The sequence below is a fragment of the Trachurus japonicus genome, chromosome 4 (assembly GCF_045865225.1).
Source record: "Trachurus japonicus isolate A0001 chromosome 4, Traja_1.0".
NCBI classification, from domain to species: Eukaryota; Metazoa; Chordata; class Actinopteri; order Carangiformes; family Carangidae; genus Trachurus; species Trachurus japonicus.
Window position 1 is genome coordinate 24217496 of NC_140910.1, and position 16744 is coordinate 24234239.

The following is a 16744-nucleotide window of genomic DNA, read 5'->3' on the forward strand; positions in this document are numbered from 1 at the left end:
AAACAAAAAAACGATGTAGACCAGGAAATGTTCCTCTTGATTTATGGCTCTCGTGACAGATTGTTGCAAATAAGAGTCTGCAGCTGTGCACATTACTCTGTTGTAGTTATGATTGCTAATGAAAAGGCAACCCCATGTCCACTTTTTATAGGCTTTTAGTATCTCTGACAGATCCAATGCTCAACAAGAGCTTTTATATGGTAAATAATAATTTCAGTGGCTAAACTCTGAGCTATAGCTCACCCGCAAACTGATACTATTGTCTCAGATTTGGCAACAGAACAACAAGAAACAACACAGTCATTACTCACTCAAGTCCCATTTTAAAAATTAATTGAAACAAATGTGCCGCAAGCATATCTTTTCACAATATCTTTGGGGATTGCCACTCCCAGTCAATGGCTGCCAACAATGAATAACATGATGCTACGTGCTTCGTGCAAATGTCTATGTCTTCCCATCAAAGAAAAGAAGGCTTCAAGAGAACTGTAAAGATGCCAACCAACGTCTGTGAGAAAACCTGTCTAGCCTCACAGCTATGTCCCAAATATGAGACAGGCACCTGTTGTATTCGGGAGTCAATAGATCACAGTGGTGTGCAGGACAAACAGAGGGACAGAAACTGAAGAGATGCAGACTTCTGCTGACATTCAGCTTATTTTTTTAAAATTCGGTTAAAAACCCGTCTGTTTGAGTCCTGGAAAAAAAAGTTTCCAACCAGATGTGGACCCTTGGGCATACTACTTGGTCAAACTATTTTTCCAAATGCAAACAGACTGTCAAGTGATTTCAATTGGGTCATTTGTCAGTGAGAACTTCTGCCATAGGAGTCTGCATTGAATAGTGAATGATTTTGTTGTCCTGTTGAATGTGGCCTGATATTAGAGTTATATTTACTGCAAATGTCAGTAATTTCCATGTTGCCCCAGATGAAAATACACACCCTTCTTTATTGCTAATGTCCATCCATGGGTCCCTCCTCTGCTGACCTCATTATTATACCTTTACATTGCAGCTGGTGAACATGAAGCCAAACAGAAGTGAAGGCGAGAGACTGTTGCTGTATTTGTGGAAATAAAGCAGCGTCTATGTCAGTGGAAAACACAAGTGTTGTTGGTTGAGTGCAGTGTGAACGTGGACATTTACAGAAACCAGGATGAATAGAACAATATTCACATGTGCCCGAAGCTTATCTGTGGTTCCCATGAGCATAACATTTACTGGTGGTGTTGACCCAGCAAACAGCACTGAATGCATCATTCTAACAGAGTGTAATTGGTTTTTACGTTCAAGTGCATTTCATATATGGGAAGATAAAACGTCTGTGATTACGTGCTGTTTATAATTAATATGGGATTATATACTGTATATTCAAAGTTGTCAAAGTAGCCTTATTATTTATTACAAATAATCGTCAATTTTACATATCATTCTTGTTGTGTTCAGGATCTATGAGCTTTCTAATACCCACACATTGGGCAAACAGTTGATGTCAACAGCAAATCATAACAGATAATAAGATGAAGTGTGATGTAATTATGACTATAAGTCACTGGCTGTCAGGCAGTGAGATGATGATACATATGTGTCTTTATGGGGGTTGTCATATATACAGTAGGTGTTGGTGGCTGGTTGTTAGCAAACATCAATCTGACAAGATAATGGTTTGTTTGTCTGAAGGTGTGAATCCCAAGGAATCAGTTTATAACCCCACACCTTTGATTAGACTTCTTCAGCATGCTGTTATTGCACAGTCTCTGTGTGTGTGTGTGTGTGTGTGTGTGTGTGTGTGTGTGTGTGTGTGTGTGTGTGTGTGTGTGTGTGTGTGTGTGTGTGTGCGTGTGTGTGTGTGTGTGTGTGTGTGTGTGTGTGTGTGTGTGTGTGTGTGTGCGTGTGCGTGTGCGTGTGCATGTGTGCGTTTTGTCTTTGGTTTTCAACAGGACACACCTCTAATTCCTTCATGGTGAACTATTGGTTTATTGTTTGTTTTAGGATTTATGATGAGGACAAGTTAGGTTACAGTGGCCTACGGGTAAGGTTAGGGTAAGTGTTTTAAAAGTGTTAACAGTTTAAGACTGTGTTTAACAGTTTGTTTGATTATCTCTCCGTATGATTACACACATCTTGCATCACTTCCTGTGAGAGTAAAACAGAAACGTTTAAGCACTATAGAATAAGGACATAACATTAAGGGCCAAGGTTAGAAGTGACCAGTCCATAAAATGTTCGTTCACACAATGATATTCACTTTCACATTCCTGGGAAGATCGGTGCATGATTCATTGTCTGTGTTGTTGTGTTCTTGCCACCCTGTAACTTGTTTTGTTCATCTACCTGTGGGTTGATACAGTAAGTCTTAATTATCAACATCATGAAATTGCTCAACTAGCTCCAACCTGCCTGTATTGCCCTCTGTGTTGTTTCTCATAACCTATGAATGAGGACACAACATTGATTAATTTGGGACCAAGGTTGGAAGGATCCAGTCTTTGAAATGTTCGTAGGCAGGCAAAGACCTTCACATTCCTGTGGGGAGTTAAGAGTTTCCAGTTCATCTGGCCTGCATGCCTTTGGACTAAAGCAAGAAACTGGAAGACACCCAGGCAGACATGGGGAAAACCTTCAAAGTCCTCCAAGGACACAGCCAGGTGGCACATTTGGATCCAGGACCTTATAAGCCTTGTGGCAGCACCACTGACCACAAAGCCTTCACCTTTGGAATAACAACCAGCCTGTGGTCATGTTATGGTCGAGCATGGGTAGATATTGTTACGGTTGTAGGTTTTTAGCTGCTTTAGCTGCTTGGAAAAGGTACAATGTAGTGTCCTCACAGGTACTGTAGTACAGGTTTTCATGGGTGTGGGCAACAGAGTGAGTTATGGTGCCTGCAGCCATAATCAAACTTTATGACGTAGACAAGAAGCGTCATTGTGTGCATGCAGACAATTGGCTTGTGTGAAGAGGAGGAGATTAATTTGCAAATGGATCTCCTCAATCTGCGTCATTATGGAGGCACGACGATGCACTGTCACAGCCCACTGATCTTTATAGACGTGATTTTGGCTCATCATTGTGACGAGCCTGGCATCGCTTCATCACTGCTGTAAAGACTGCTGGGGGTTAGCAGCATCTTGTTTCACACAAATCCCCTCAGAGCAGCAGACAGCGGTAGTAACGAAGGGACAGCACAAAAGATATAAGGTTTGTTCTCTTTTGCAATGTGCAATTACAGGACGCTATTGTCAGTTGAATTGTGACAGCGAACTGGCAGCAATCTCAGCTGCTTTCTCTCTTGCACAGACAAACTGATCAAATAACCACTGATTTATGTTCTTTTAAGTATCTACTGAGAAAAGAGCCAAACATTTTCACATATATTTCCATTTCCCAATTGCTCTGACAAAGGTTTTCCTGACTAATAAATTTAGTTCAAATTGACCAAATCCTTTTTTTTTCTAGTTTTAGGTACATTGTGGAAACTTTAACAAATCACAATGACTTACTCTAGAAATTGGCAAAAACTAATCATCTATTTTTAATAGTGGAAAAACATCCAGACAGATGTTCCTGTTCAGACATACAGTCGACATGACTCATAAAGACAACATACTTTAAATTCTTAAAAAAGCCTAAGAAAACACTAACATGCTGCCATATCCAAAAACTGCCATCTCAAAAGCACCTCAATAAGCCTTTATTTCCCATCTATAGAAATATTTTCCATTCTTCCTGAGCAGAAAGCAGAGCTTGAAGTGATTCAGAAATGCAGCCACAGTATTAGGTTAACATGTATGAGGGTCACCGATGAAGCGCAGGGAGGGGATCACACCGTCGCAGCAGCCCCACCTACAGAGCGCATTCAAAATGAGGGGATGACCTCATTCTAACCAATGACATCATCCCAACCTGTGTGCAAGAATGACATCATCCTCTTAGTGTACTGTAAGCCTCATGTGAAGCCTTTTTGTGATCCAAATATCCAGACTATTGTTATGAGCATGGGTGTCAGCATCAGCAGATGTTAATCTTCCTTGTGTTTGTTTGTTGTACAAACCATAATAATCAAACAATCTAATCTGATCACATTTGATGTTCAGTCTTTGGGGTTTATCTGGATACAGTATGTGTTTGAAATTTCCAATAGTGAAGAAGGAAGAAAAGAGAAAGAAGAAGACAACTGCTGCTGCTACTGTACATGTAGCCTGTGGTTATATTGAATCATTAACATATGGCACTGCAGGCGTCAACAGTATGCCTTTGGTCCGGGGTCTTGTTAGTTCAGCTCTTATTATGAATTTATATCTATAAATCAATGCATATTTCATATATAAGCCACTTGTTTTGAGGATCCAGGATAAAATTATTGTTCTTCTCAATCAATCACAGTGTTCATCTGTCTCCCATTCCCTATACCCAATCGTCACTCCCTCACCCACCTCACGTTTACTATTTCCTATCCAGTTCCCAGTGCAATGTATCTACCAACTGTCTTTTTCCAGCCATTTGTCAGATCGTTGCATAATTCATCGTCTGTGCTGTCGTGTTCCTGCTATCCCGTAACTTGTTTTGTTCCTCTATCTGTGACCTATTAGTCTTAATTACCAACCTCGTGAATTTGCTCGACTAGCTTCAACCTGCCACAAGTACTAAAAAATAACAAGCATCACTGTATGATGGCGGAAATATCATCCATTTCTCTCAAATCCACTATCCATCCACCAAGAAACAGTCCCAGTGATATCAGTTCACTATTACTCCCATGTCATCATTGCTTAGGGATATGATTTGTCATCCAAAAACACTGTCATCGCTCAATAGATGAGTCAAGTGTTTTACACTGTATCAACATTATGAGATGAATCTTTACACAAACAGCCCCCTGAGCCCTGCAGTGTAAAAGAGCCGCCTGCCTCATGCAGGGAAGCCGCTCATGAATAATTCATCAGATTCTGTCCCTTCAAGAAAAAAAGAGAGAAAGATACCCAGGGTTACATACCAGAGAGATGATGTCATTCTTTCAAACTGGGTTGGATGATGTCACTGAAGGAGATGATATCATCTTCTTTTATTTATTTATTTATTTATTTTTAATGCATGGGGGCTTCAACTATAATGCCATCCCCATGCTCTACGTGCAGATTGAATTCCTGTGATCACTGAAGGATGCAGTGTAGCCGATTTTACATAATAAACTGTGAAACTCATGTTTCACTCACTGCTGTGCTTTTCTGTAAAAGAGAGGAAATGAGGTGGAGTATGGAGGTTCATTGTTAGAGAGGAATGAGCTACTGGCATTGGTTTCAGTTTATTTCTAAATTTCCAGAGATTTCATATTTCACTCCATTAAAGTCGAGAGACTTTAAATATTCTGTATTTTGGTTCCTAGTACAGATCTGCTTCCACCAACACTGAATCCTATGCTATAATGCAGCTCAACCTCCATTATCACACTATCAGTTTCTAAAACAGACTTTCTGTTTATATTAATTATTTTTCATTCATTTCCATCCAAGATCATCCTTAACACACTCTCAGGGTTATATTCTGAGACTCTCTGAAGATATTATATAACTATTTTCACAGAATTGGTAGTTTACTATAAGAAATAAACTGAACCAAAAAAAATGGGTGGGGCGTTGATTGGCTCGGTTGGTGGAGTGGGCTCCCTGTGTGCAGAGGCTATAGTCCTCGCTGCAGCCGGCCCTTTATCGAGTGTCATGTCATTCCTAATCTCTCTGCCTACCCAATTCCTCTCTCTCTACAACACTATCAATTAAGGGCAAAAAAGACCCAACAAATATACTTAAAAAAATAGCTGATTGCATTGTCACAAACTGACTCAGTGGATGTGACAATGAGGGAGACCACACAAAGTTTAACTAAGAACAAATAATTTATTGTAACTAAAACATAAACTAAAGGTACAATAAGGTTTTAAGGTCTGTAGGATTTATCATGAATGCAATGCATGGATGAGTGGTCTGTGTGCTGTGGAGGTGTTGAAGGTGCAAAACCCAAACCAAAAAGGATGTCAGCAAGTGGAAGGGAGAGAGAGTGACAGCACATGGCCCAGCCTTTATAAGGTGGAGAAGCCCAGGTGAAACGAATCAGCTGACGACCCTAATGGCTGTCAGGTCAGCCTCCAGCCCATGAGAGGGTCGTCACTGCATCAATAAAGATGTCTGTTCTTTCTCCATGACTGATGATTTATCACTGAGTGGTTCTCAAACTTTTTTACATCAAGGACCCCTAAACTGACCCAAATTAGGCCACGGACCCCCATTTGGAAACAGACATCAGAAATACACAAATATTTGTTCTGAGACTGAATAATGTTACTTTTTTAGACATTTTTTGAAAAAATATATTTCTGGAAAAAAAGTGACCTTTTTTGAAGGTGAACATTTTTTAACCAAAAAGTGAACTTTTTTTTTACCAAAAAGTGAACTTTTTTTCTTTCTTTTTTTTAAGCAAAAAGTGAACTTTTTTTTCAACCAAAAACTGAACTTCTTTTAACCAAAAAGTGAACTTTTTTTTTTTTTTTTTTAACCAAAACTAATGGCAATAAGTCATACAAGCAGCTCTATCTGACACAAATGGCTTCATTTCAGTCTGAACATTCAGAGGATCATCTCCCTACAGGGCACTGACCCTTTACCCATGTTTACTGGAACTCATTTCCTTATCTGTTTCTATCAGGAATTTTCATACTGTGAAAATGCAAAATACTCCTTTTGTCCTCTCGTGGCTGGATTTTTAGGACAACATAGTTCCTTGTTTTCATGTTTGTGGAAGTTCCATGAGCTGGACATCCTGGTTTTCACTGGCCCTCTGCCCAGGGTCAAACTATGAATATCCTTATTCCAGAGAAGTGTGCAGCTATAACAGCAACAGAAGTGTTCACAATGAGCAGCAGCTGTATGAACCAGATGAACCACAAAAAGCCCAGAACCCTTTGTTTCTTGAGGCGACATAAGTAACCAACTTGAGTGTAAGTGCTTGTTTATATCATGAATGTAGAAGCTAAGCCAATGCTTTAAGCCACTGAGGCATTTCAACAGGAAACCTAATTGACGCGTTTTACTTTACCATGACGGATGAATGAGAGTCCAGTTGCTTTCGTGTTCAGATGCAAACAAGTCCATTTATTTGACATCAAATGCTTTCAATCACACATCTCACACACACATCCGCACGGAGCACCGTGATGCTGCACAGCGGTCAAAAACGTTTTTTCCTGTTCCGGTTGGAAACACCTGATGCGCCCCCAAAGGTTCCTACCCTATATAGGCTGCCCACCAATAACAATCAGACCGTGACCCACACAACAATTAACATCAAATCTGCTCTTACAATGAATTATAAGGTCATCATCACAGAAACTAGTGAGTGTTGAGTGATGTGTTTTCCAGAGCACAGCTGTATCACATGTCCCCTCTCGACAGATGCTGAAGTATACAGTAAGCTGACCCTGCACTGCTCATGAGTTCTGCTCAATGCAGCAAATATCTATGAAGTAACACATAGATCAGTTTGGGGCCATCAGCCAGAAAGCAATAAAAGTAAAAAACCTTCTGACGTCTGCCACTTTGACACTGACAGAAGGTGACGATCCAGAATCAAAACAGCACATGACTGCAGGTCATGTGACGAGGTTAAAGAGGGGAGGCTTAATAGATGCTTAGGTGGTAAAACTACAGCCAACACAGCTGAGTGAGATTTGCTCATTTGAGATTTTGGGGTAAAATTTCATTGGCTTTTTTCCTGGACTCTTTGTCGTCAATGTGAAGATGCCAGGAAATATTCCAGGAAGTCACTGCACTTAGCCAAGAAATAATCATGCTACAGCCATAATAGTGTCGCTGATAGACAGATATTTTTTTTGACCCTTTACAGAGACCCATACTGGCTGTGTCCCTCTCCTCTTTATGCTGAAACAAGTTACAGTAATTGTTTCTTGGTTCTAGATGCATACATTGTGGACAATTTTGAGATGATTGTGACAAATGTTCAAAGTCAGACAAAAAGCAGAATTTGTATTACAAGACAGAAAACAGGCATTGTGCTATCATCAGAGCCCACACAGCATGTACAAGAGAGCCACAAAGTTTAGTAAGTTCCCAAAATGATGCTTATTTTTCGGTTTGTTTGTTTGAATTCTTTATATGCGAAGAAGAAGAAAGAACAAACAGCAAAGGATTTTTTTTAAGCCACCAAACCAAACCACCACATATTTCCACTGGACTATTTTAGTGTCAAGTTTTGGTCTATTTGAAGGTGGGAAAATCTGTATCTCTTCCTGGCAGCACATTTCAAGAGATTTAGCTAAATTTCATGTGTTTTCATGAGGCGACGCAGTATTTTTCCACTGTTTTGCCCACAGTGTCTATCCACTGAATTACAGGAAGACAGGGCCGCACATGAGACGCTGCACCTGCCAAACATCAGGCCCAGCAAGAGGCCAAACAGATGAAGAAAATGTCAGGGAAGCAGAGAGAGAGGGAGGGAACACGGGTGAGTCAGTGCAATGTACAAATAACAAAATGACAAAACAACATTGCGCAAGCAACATTTAATCTGTGGCCAAACTGTCAAATAAGTTTGAAGATTTAGTTATTTGCTCACCCAGATCAGAATCTCTCATCCAAATGCAACACAAGGCATCTATTAGACACCAGGAAGATTGTGTGATTGTGTGCCTAAATACAGTCTCAATGCACAATGAGCAAACCGCAAGTAATTTAATTTAATGAGTTACATATTAGTGCTCATCAGCCGACACAAACACCAGCCCGGGCTTTGTGCGTGCACAACAAGTGAAGAACACATACTACTGCCAGATGCAAGTGGGTAACATCTGGTGGAGGTGCTGCATGGCCAAGCTTCGAGACACGTCTGAACGGTTTTGTCTGTTACTTTTTAGCATCAGAGGCTGAAGCTAAAGGCCTGAGGGATGAGATGAGTGTTTCTTCATCTTACAGTCTTTGTCTTTTTTTTCTTTCTTTTGTCTTCCTTCATTATCCTCTCTGTGTCGTACGCACACACCGACATAAACGCACGCAGTCTGCAGCAGTGCTCGCACAATGATGTGATGAAATGACAGTGCTGTATTGACTGTCTTCTTGTTCCCTGCTCTGCCATAACGGCATCATCACAACATGATGGAGTCACTCATAAAACCACAATCACCGCCTCTGCCTGGGATACAATTTCAACCTTGTTTCTGCACACACACACACACACACACACACACACACACACAGAGTCACACACGAATACACTCACACATTCAAGTGCTCTGTCACTTATTCCACACAGCAGAGATGATGAGGGCTCACACAGCTGCCCTCTCATTTTCTCCTTTGAGAGGCGCGTTAAGATTATAAGGAGCTACTTCTTCCCAGGCTAAAAAACAAATATGGAAAGAATTAGAAATGAAGCCTGAAAGGCACAAAAGTGCTGAGGTGTCCCAGTGCCAAGCTTATGCGTCATCAGATTTTATCTTAAAACTTAGTGAGCCATCCCCTCCTACCCAGCACAGTAAAGACAGTCACAGTGAGGGCATTGAGTAGGGGTCTGTTATCTGTTTCAGCACTGATGTCAGACCGCCCAGCTTCTTTAAACAACAAAAAATAAAAAATAATAAATTGGGGGTTTTAGAAGAAACAGATCAAGGGCAGTTTCAGCAAATTGTTCCTCCCTGGTGGTTTTGCTGAATCATTTTACAGTCAGTATTTTTTTTTTCTTCTTTCAAATATACAAAATGCATTGTGGCATTTCATTTTGGTGGGATTTCAAGGATTCAGAGGTTTCATTTCTTGTTTTTAAAACAGAAAAAAATGCAGAAAAATAAACAGTGTGTACGTACAGCATATGCAGAGCAGGAGTGTTGACGGTGACCCTGATTGTTGGTGCTGGAGAAGAACTAGAAATGGGAAAAAATGTCTGATAGAAAAAGTGCTCAAAAGTCAAAACGAATGTGGGGTGAAACACCTGCAGTCACAAAGATGGACTACACCTGATAACTGTTCAAGTATCAGCGCAAACTGTCAAACTGTGTTGCTGCACTCGGTTTTATGCACAAAATGTAAGACTTGTGTCAGAAATGAGAAATGGGAATATGCGAGAAAAAAGTTCACAACCTCTGTGCTCTCTCATTTCAAAGCTCACGACATAAATTTTTCTCGCCGGAGATGACAAAAACCGTCAGACACAGGCTGTTTGATTCAACGAGCACTTCATTTGAAGCATAATGTCACATTTTTCTGTTTGGGACTGAGTCATCCCTGCGTGTGACATGGAAATCTCTCTCATCAAGGTCATCAAGGCTGAAATGTCATCAAGGTCTCAGCAGAAAAAGTTAAATTATCAGTTTATCTGTGGTCGTCTCTGCATGTGACGCATTTTGCAAGGTGCACAAACACACAAACACCAGTGATAAATGGCAGCTATGGAGTGTTATCAATAATAAACACAATCTTGTTTTTATCAAATATTTCATGTCTTTATGAAACCAAATTATATTTATAAAATTATAGATATATTATTAGAGAAAATTCATTATGAGATGACAATTATCTAGATTGCACTGTTAAAAGTGAGTCCAACAGAAATGTGGAAAGACTTAGATTGAACGTGTTGTTACAGATGCCAGATATATTGTTTGGTACCATGGGTCTGACATTAATAAGGGTATTTTTGCAACAGCAAAAGCATTTGAAGAACCTGGACTTCCACCGTACTTGTTTCAGAGATGTCTTGGGTGAATTGTGATTGGTGGTGAGGTAAAGGGAAGAGTTCAGAAGGTGCAGAAATGCAACACGTTGGTGTCATAATAACACAGGAGCAACATCTGGGATTTCCAAACCACTGTGGGTCTCACATCTCTACATAATGCGCACAACTCCACAGCTGCCCACTCAGTCTGAAACAACTCATATCAGTCAAGCAGCAGGCAATAACATCCGACCCCCCCCCCCCCAATTTCTATCAACTGTGCAGACACAAAGAGCGTCTGTTTGGCACCTAGAGCCATTCAAACTGTTTTATATTTCTAAACGAAAGCTCTGAAGTCATAAAGTCTGGAAGGGAAGAGTCAGTTGTGTTCATTAAGGCAACGGTTGTCAGTGTTGTCCTGAATGAAAGCACTACATCTCTTTTTGAGTCACACTCCCCTGGCTGGAGCAAAGAATCACATACTATATTATTCTTATTTTCCACTGTGATGCTTTCAGCAGAAACCTACTTTGAGCCACTCATTTTCAGCCTGAAGGCCGTTGATGATTAGTTTTTATTTTTTCAGGACTAAGGGATGAAATTTCATCTTTGTGCAACAGGTGCTCCAACTGCAGCTGCATAATAGTATGTAGGGAAAGACTGTGACATGATTAATAGTCAGTGTTGTGGTCAAGTCAAGTCACCAAAACTAGAGTCGAAACTCAAGTCCCAAGTTTAAGTCAAAGTCAAAATCATCACAAATTATTGCATTGTTATTGTATGATAGCCTGGTCATATTGAATAACCATCAATAGCATTAATTAGTTCAATAATACTTCTACATGGCGTAGATGACGTAGGGTTGGTGGGTTTTGTAAACCCATGGGCCCTCTTGTGGTGAAATCCTGCGGCCCCCCCACACACTGCCGAGGATTTTAAATTTTTTTTATTTTTTTGGTTTAAATCAGGGGCGGGCTGGTCATAGGGAGGTTCGGGACGCGGTTGACCGCGGCTGCCTTCTGTCGCAGCGGCAGGTAGCACAGAGTGTAACATCAGACTGGGTCACTGCATTATGTTGCATATTAAGGGGGGATACGAGCGGGCGCGGCCCCTCCCAATTTGAGCTGATCCATACGTCTATTACATCAAATCAAACAACAGAAGCTGGTCTACAACGTGTAAAAAACATGTTTCTATGACCCAAACACAGCCCAAACACTACTCAAATAAACAACTAGACATCAAACTTCATGAAGCACCTGTGTGTGGACCCAGTCGCCACATTTCTGGCCCCTATATACTACTGTGCATTATGCAGAACAGTACACAGCTGCCGCTCAAGGGCTACAAAGATTGGAACGTTACATAGCAACCGCGGCTGCACAGCAGCAGGCAGAGAGAGAAGACAACAACCAGCAAAGTCCAGCACACACAGACACTGCTTGACCAAAACATGGTTGTACATTTCCTCTTACCTTTACTGTTTTGCCGTGAAAAGTTTGTTTTATGGGTAAATCCCATAGACCAGGGGTGCTCATTACGATTGGGTCAATCGTGTGATGAAGAACAAAAAAAAAAGTAGGCTAGGCCTATATTTAAAAAAACACAGTTGTCTGGACAGCAGGCATTTTTCTCACAACCGACCTCAAAAGCGAGGGCAGGTCCGCCGAAGCATCATTCCGGGTGAGTCACACTCTCCGCCCGTTGTCTTTGTTGTCACTTTGTTGCCGCTCCACAGAGCGCACATGGCTACTTAATTATGCACGTGCTGACCATGTTGTGCTGAGGCATTCTGGGGGTGGAATATGAGGTGTGTTCATGTCCGCACCATTCTTGGGTCCGGTGTGATTTATCAATGGAATATTGCGGAGAGGTGTGCGTACGCACAGCTTGATCAGTGTCTCCCACTAACAGAAAAAAAAAAAAAAAAAAAGTGTTTTTTTTTTTTCCTCACGTGTGTTTACGTGCGGTGCGCACAGGTGTTAGCTACATCTAAATCGGTCCGGACTGGCTTTAGGAGCGGCCGAACCTTTGTTGTTTATTTATTTATTTATTTTTTTCAACTTTATTTAAAGTTGTAGCAACAACAACATTTCAGTCTTTCCAGCTCACATTCGTTACAACAGTAACAGCACACTTTACCAGAATCAACCAAGCTGCAGAGATAATGTTCATACATTGTACAATCATTTGATAGAGGTTTTGAGCTTTAGCAGCATCATTCTGAAGGACACTCATCTAAAATATGATTTAATTTTTTTTTTTTTTTTTGGGGGGGGGGCTTTTTTTCTGTCCTCTATTTGTGTGTGCAATGTGGCCCGCTGCGCACGCGGGCCCTTTGGACCTCAAAACCCATGTGGAATACAGCCCAGCTACGCCACTGTACATCTTGTCTCCTTCACAGCTTCAAGGTCTCTTAAGTTTAATGGACTTTTGTTTTGTTTTTTTAAGCTTTCATGCACCTTTACCTTTTGAAACTATTTAAAACAGAGCTGGTCTTTGTCTGTATCATCCACATCAGTATCCAGACTCTCAGCTCCATTCACACGTTCCACAGCTACTATCCCGGCCGTGGGTCCCATATACAGTAGATCAGTGTAGACTACTTTCTTACTGCTAGTCAAGAGTGAGTGAGAAAAACTGTTTTTCTGAACAAAACTCAATCTATCTCAATCTGTCTTCTCCTGAAATCTGATTAGATCTTTACAGACAGGCACCATGTTGTAGCGAGAAAGCTATAAGTTTGCTTTGAAACATTTGCTGGAACAACTGAAGCCTCCGTACACAAACATTAGCTATTTGACAAGAACTCATGATCTGCTTGTACAACCAGTGGGGTTATTTTTTTATGTGAGGCTTTCAAAAGCAAAATGGCCGTCTTGTTTGTCTGTCATTATGTTTTTTCCAACTATTCCTGCCACATCAATGCAAGTCGAAACAACAGTTAAACAAACTGCATTGATCCAGCACTCAGTCACAAACCTGTATGTGCAAGTGCACGTCCATGTGTTCATTTGTGTTCCAAACATTTCTAACCAAAAAAACAGCACATCACAAATCAACTTACATACGCAGGGAGGATGAATTAGCGTGAGATAAACAAAAACAGTGAGAGAGCGCCTGGATGTTCATTTCAAATAATGACAAAATGGAAAAAGGTGAGTAAGCAACATTGCAAATAAAGAAAAGTGGACAATCTCATTTCATTGAAAGTCTGATGTATAGGCCTATATTTTTTTTCCACTAAGTATATCTTCCAGGAAGATTGTCACCACGGGTGAAAGCATCATTATCATCACAGACAAAACAACAAGTGAAGTAAAGCAGTGTGTTGTCAGACATCATGATTTGCTGCTCAGCTCTGTGGATGGTTTGGATCCAGTGACTCACAGGAGCAGATAGACTGACTGACAGACAGAGAGTGGGTGGAAATCACAAACACAAAACACTCGGAGAGAGAGAGTCACATGTGAGACCTGCAGAGCCTCAGGCAATGTCCAACAAAGTCTCTTTTCATACTGTAGCTACCTCAAACCTTGGACCCTGCATTGCCGTGGTATTAGAAGACATCCGCTGATTGGGGTTAAGTGCAGTAAGTCCAAGGATATGAAATGTGACTGTCAATGTTTGTGTTTATCTGTGTGTTAGCCATGCATGATGAGATTACAGGTTACAGGAGGTTACAGCACTGAATAGCAATTAGCAAAATCAGGTAGAGCCACTTCATGATACAAGTTTTTTTTCCATCAAGAATTAAAAGTGAAACTGACAGAACAGAAAGATCGAAACTCAGTGTCTGCTTTTATACCCACAGACTAAATCAAAAACCCACCTCAACACCCACACTGCCTTGTAGTCACTATAAGTAAAGTTGCTAAATGTTTTTAATTATTTTGTCATAGTATATTCATGTAATTTTACTTTTCCTATGATTATGCAATAAAGAAATATTATTTTCCTTTTGAATAAAAGTAAGATTCATGGGCAGAAATTCTAAATCGTTTTATTTAAAGGGATAGTTCAACATTTTGGCAAATTGGCCCATTGCCATAATCTTAGGAGGTTGGTAGGTTTGTTACCTTTTAATGTCGGTGCAAGCTGTTTTAAGAACGGCAGGGCAGAGCCGCGAGCTGCTCAGAGCTACTGTAACGGAGGGTCCGGGTGCACTCACTGCAAACCCGGCTGCCAGGCGGTCATTGATCTCTTAGCAAAACGGTTTGCATCGTTGCACGCCGTGCGGGAGACCAGGGTTCGAACCCCACCTGGGGCAGTCCCGAAACACAACGCAGAGGGCCAGATGATATCGGCTACACTACGCTATGGAGGCTAATGGGATTTCTTCGTTTCCCTCATCAAACTCATCAAATACACAATCCAACAACTCCAAAACGCTCTCGTGGACAAGTTGTGACCTGCACATTCACCACGCTGTGAGATAATAACAAAACTCCTAAAACTATAGGGATTATGGCAATGGGCAAATTTGCCAAAATGTTGAACTATCCGTTTAAGTATGGTGGTGTTTAATGTGGTGAAAAATATATATATTATAATGCAGTTTGGATAAAGTTTCAGCTGAATGTAAACAGCTCCTGAGGTTATTAAATCTCCCAAATTCCCTCCAAAAAAGTAGGAGGATTAGACCTCAGTCTCTTTACAGGTAACTACAGCATGAAGATCAACTTTAATGGCATAGGGTTCAAAGAACATGAACACTTTAAGCCTCCTGTGTAAATTCAGGTCCAATAGAGTAAACAGCCCAGGAGCCATCATCACCATAGAGACATCTGTGACCATAATCTCACCTTTTACCCTCCTAGTTTAAATAAAGCAAATGGTCAAACGGGCTGCTAAATGCCTCCTGTGACACAACCACAGCCGTTAGCTCTGACACAGATTGAAAAACAGGAGTCTCGACCTCTAAGAAAATCTGGTACTAGACTGTCGATCGAAGCTGCTCTGGTTGGTTTTCTGCCTGAGGCTCAGCTGAAATGTGTCTGCGGCCAGGGCCTCTGATCTCTGCTAACAATGTTTTAGAGAAGCCACTGGCACTAGCCTAAACATAAAAAGCTGTGTTCACTGCTCTGAAAAAAAATTGGCCTATTAAGAATTCATACACAGAGCCAAATTTACTTTAGGAGTAAATATAGGATCAATTCTAATACTGACATAAGGCAAGAGCTTTAAAACAGAAAAGATACTTACTTATTCGCCAGATAAGGATACTTATCCAATAAGACATCAGAGCCAGCAGACAGGTAGAACAACCAGTCAATCCACACCGTCGAAACGAAGACCAGCACATAACCCCAAGGTGATGTGTTGGTAGTTATTGTACAGAATAAATACATATAGATATGATTGATAGGGAAGTGACAAAAGACTGTTCAAATCACTGCTAATGATGCTGCAACTCAGTGGTTATGTATCAGTTGTGTTTTGGCACAAGCTTATTTAAATTTAGCTGAAGATCACAGTACTGGTTTAAATATGTTTTGTATTATAGCCATCAGCTGCCAGTCACAGGGAATGAAGCTATTAGGATGGCCTCTATAGGTCTTTGTCACTTAACTGTAGGGTCACCAGGGGTCCCGGTTTGCTCGGGACAGCGCAGCATTTTCATCCCTTGTCCCATATCACACATTAACATTAAACATTAAACATTTTGATTAGCTCTAGGTTTATTTGCTTTCTTTAAAATTAGCTCCAGTTTTCAAAAGACACCACTGCAAAACTGGTGATTTTATATAGTCTCACTCTAACGTCTGTGAAAAAAAGACGGAAGGCTTTTGTTATGGAGGTTTATGAGTGACGTCCTTATGTCAATCAATCAGCGCATGCAGTTGAAGCACAGATTAGCCTGTCACCCTCTTCATCTTACCCTCCTAGCTGATTTTTTTGGAAACCCAACAAATCTTTAATAACAGAGGCCACAACAAAGTGAAAAACATGCTACAATGATGTTGATAAATGGGAAGGCAATGACAGTTATAAGCTCTTCTTCTGCAATATACAGGTCTTGACAAGG

The 16744-nt window shown here is 40.8% G+C and overlaps 1 protein-coding gene across 1 annotated transcript in view; it reads right to left on the reverse strand.

Annotated features, from left to right (window-relative positions):
• The window catches only part of lepr (leptin receptor), a 45755-nt gene that overhangs the window by 24745 nt on the left and 4266 nt on the right, over positions 1–16744 (reverse strand). The window lies entirely within an intron of this gene.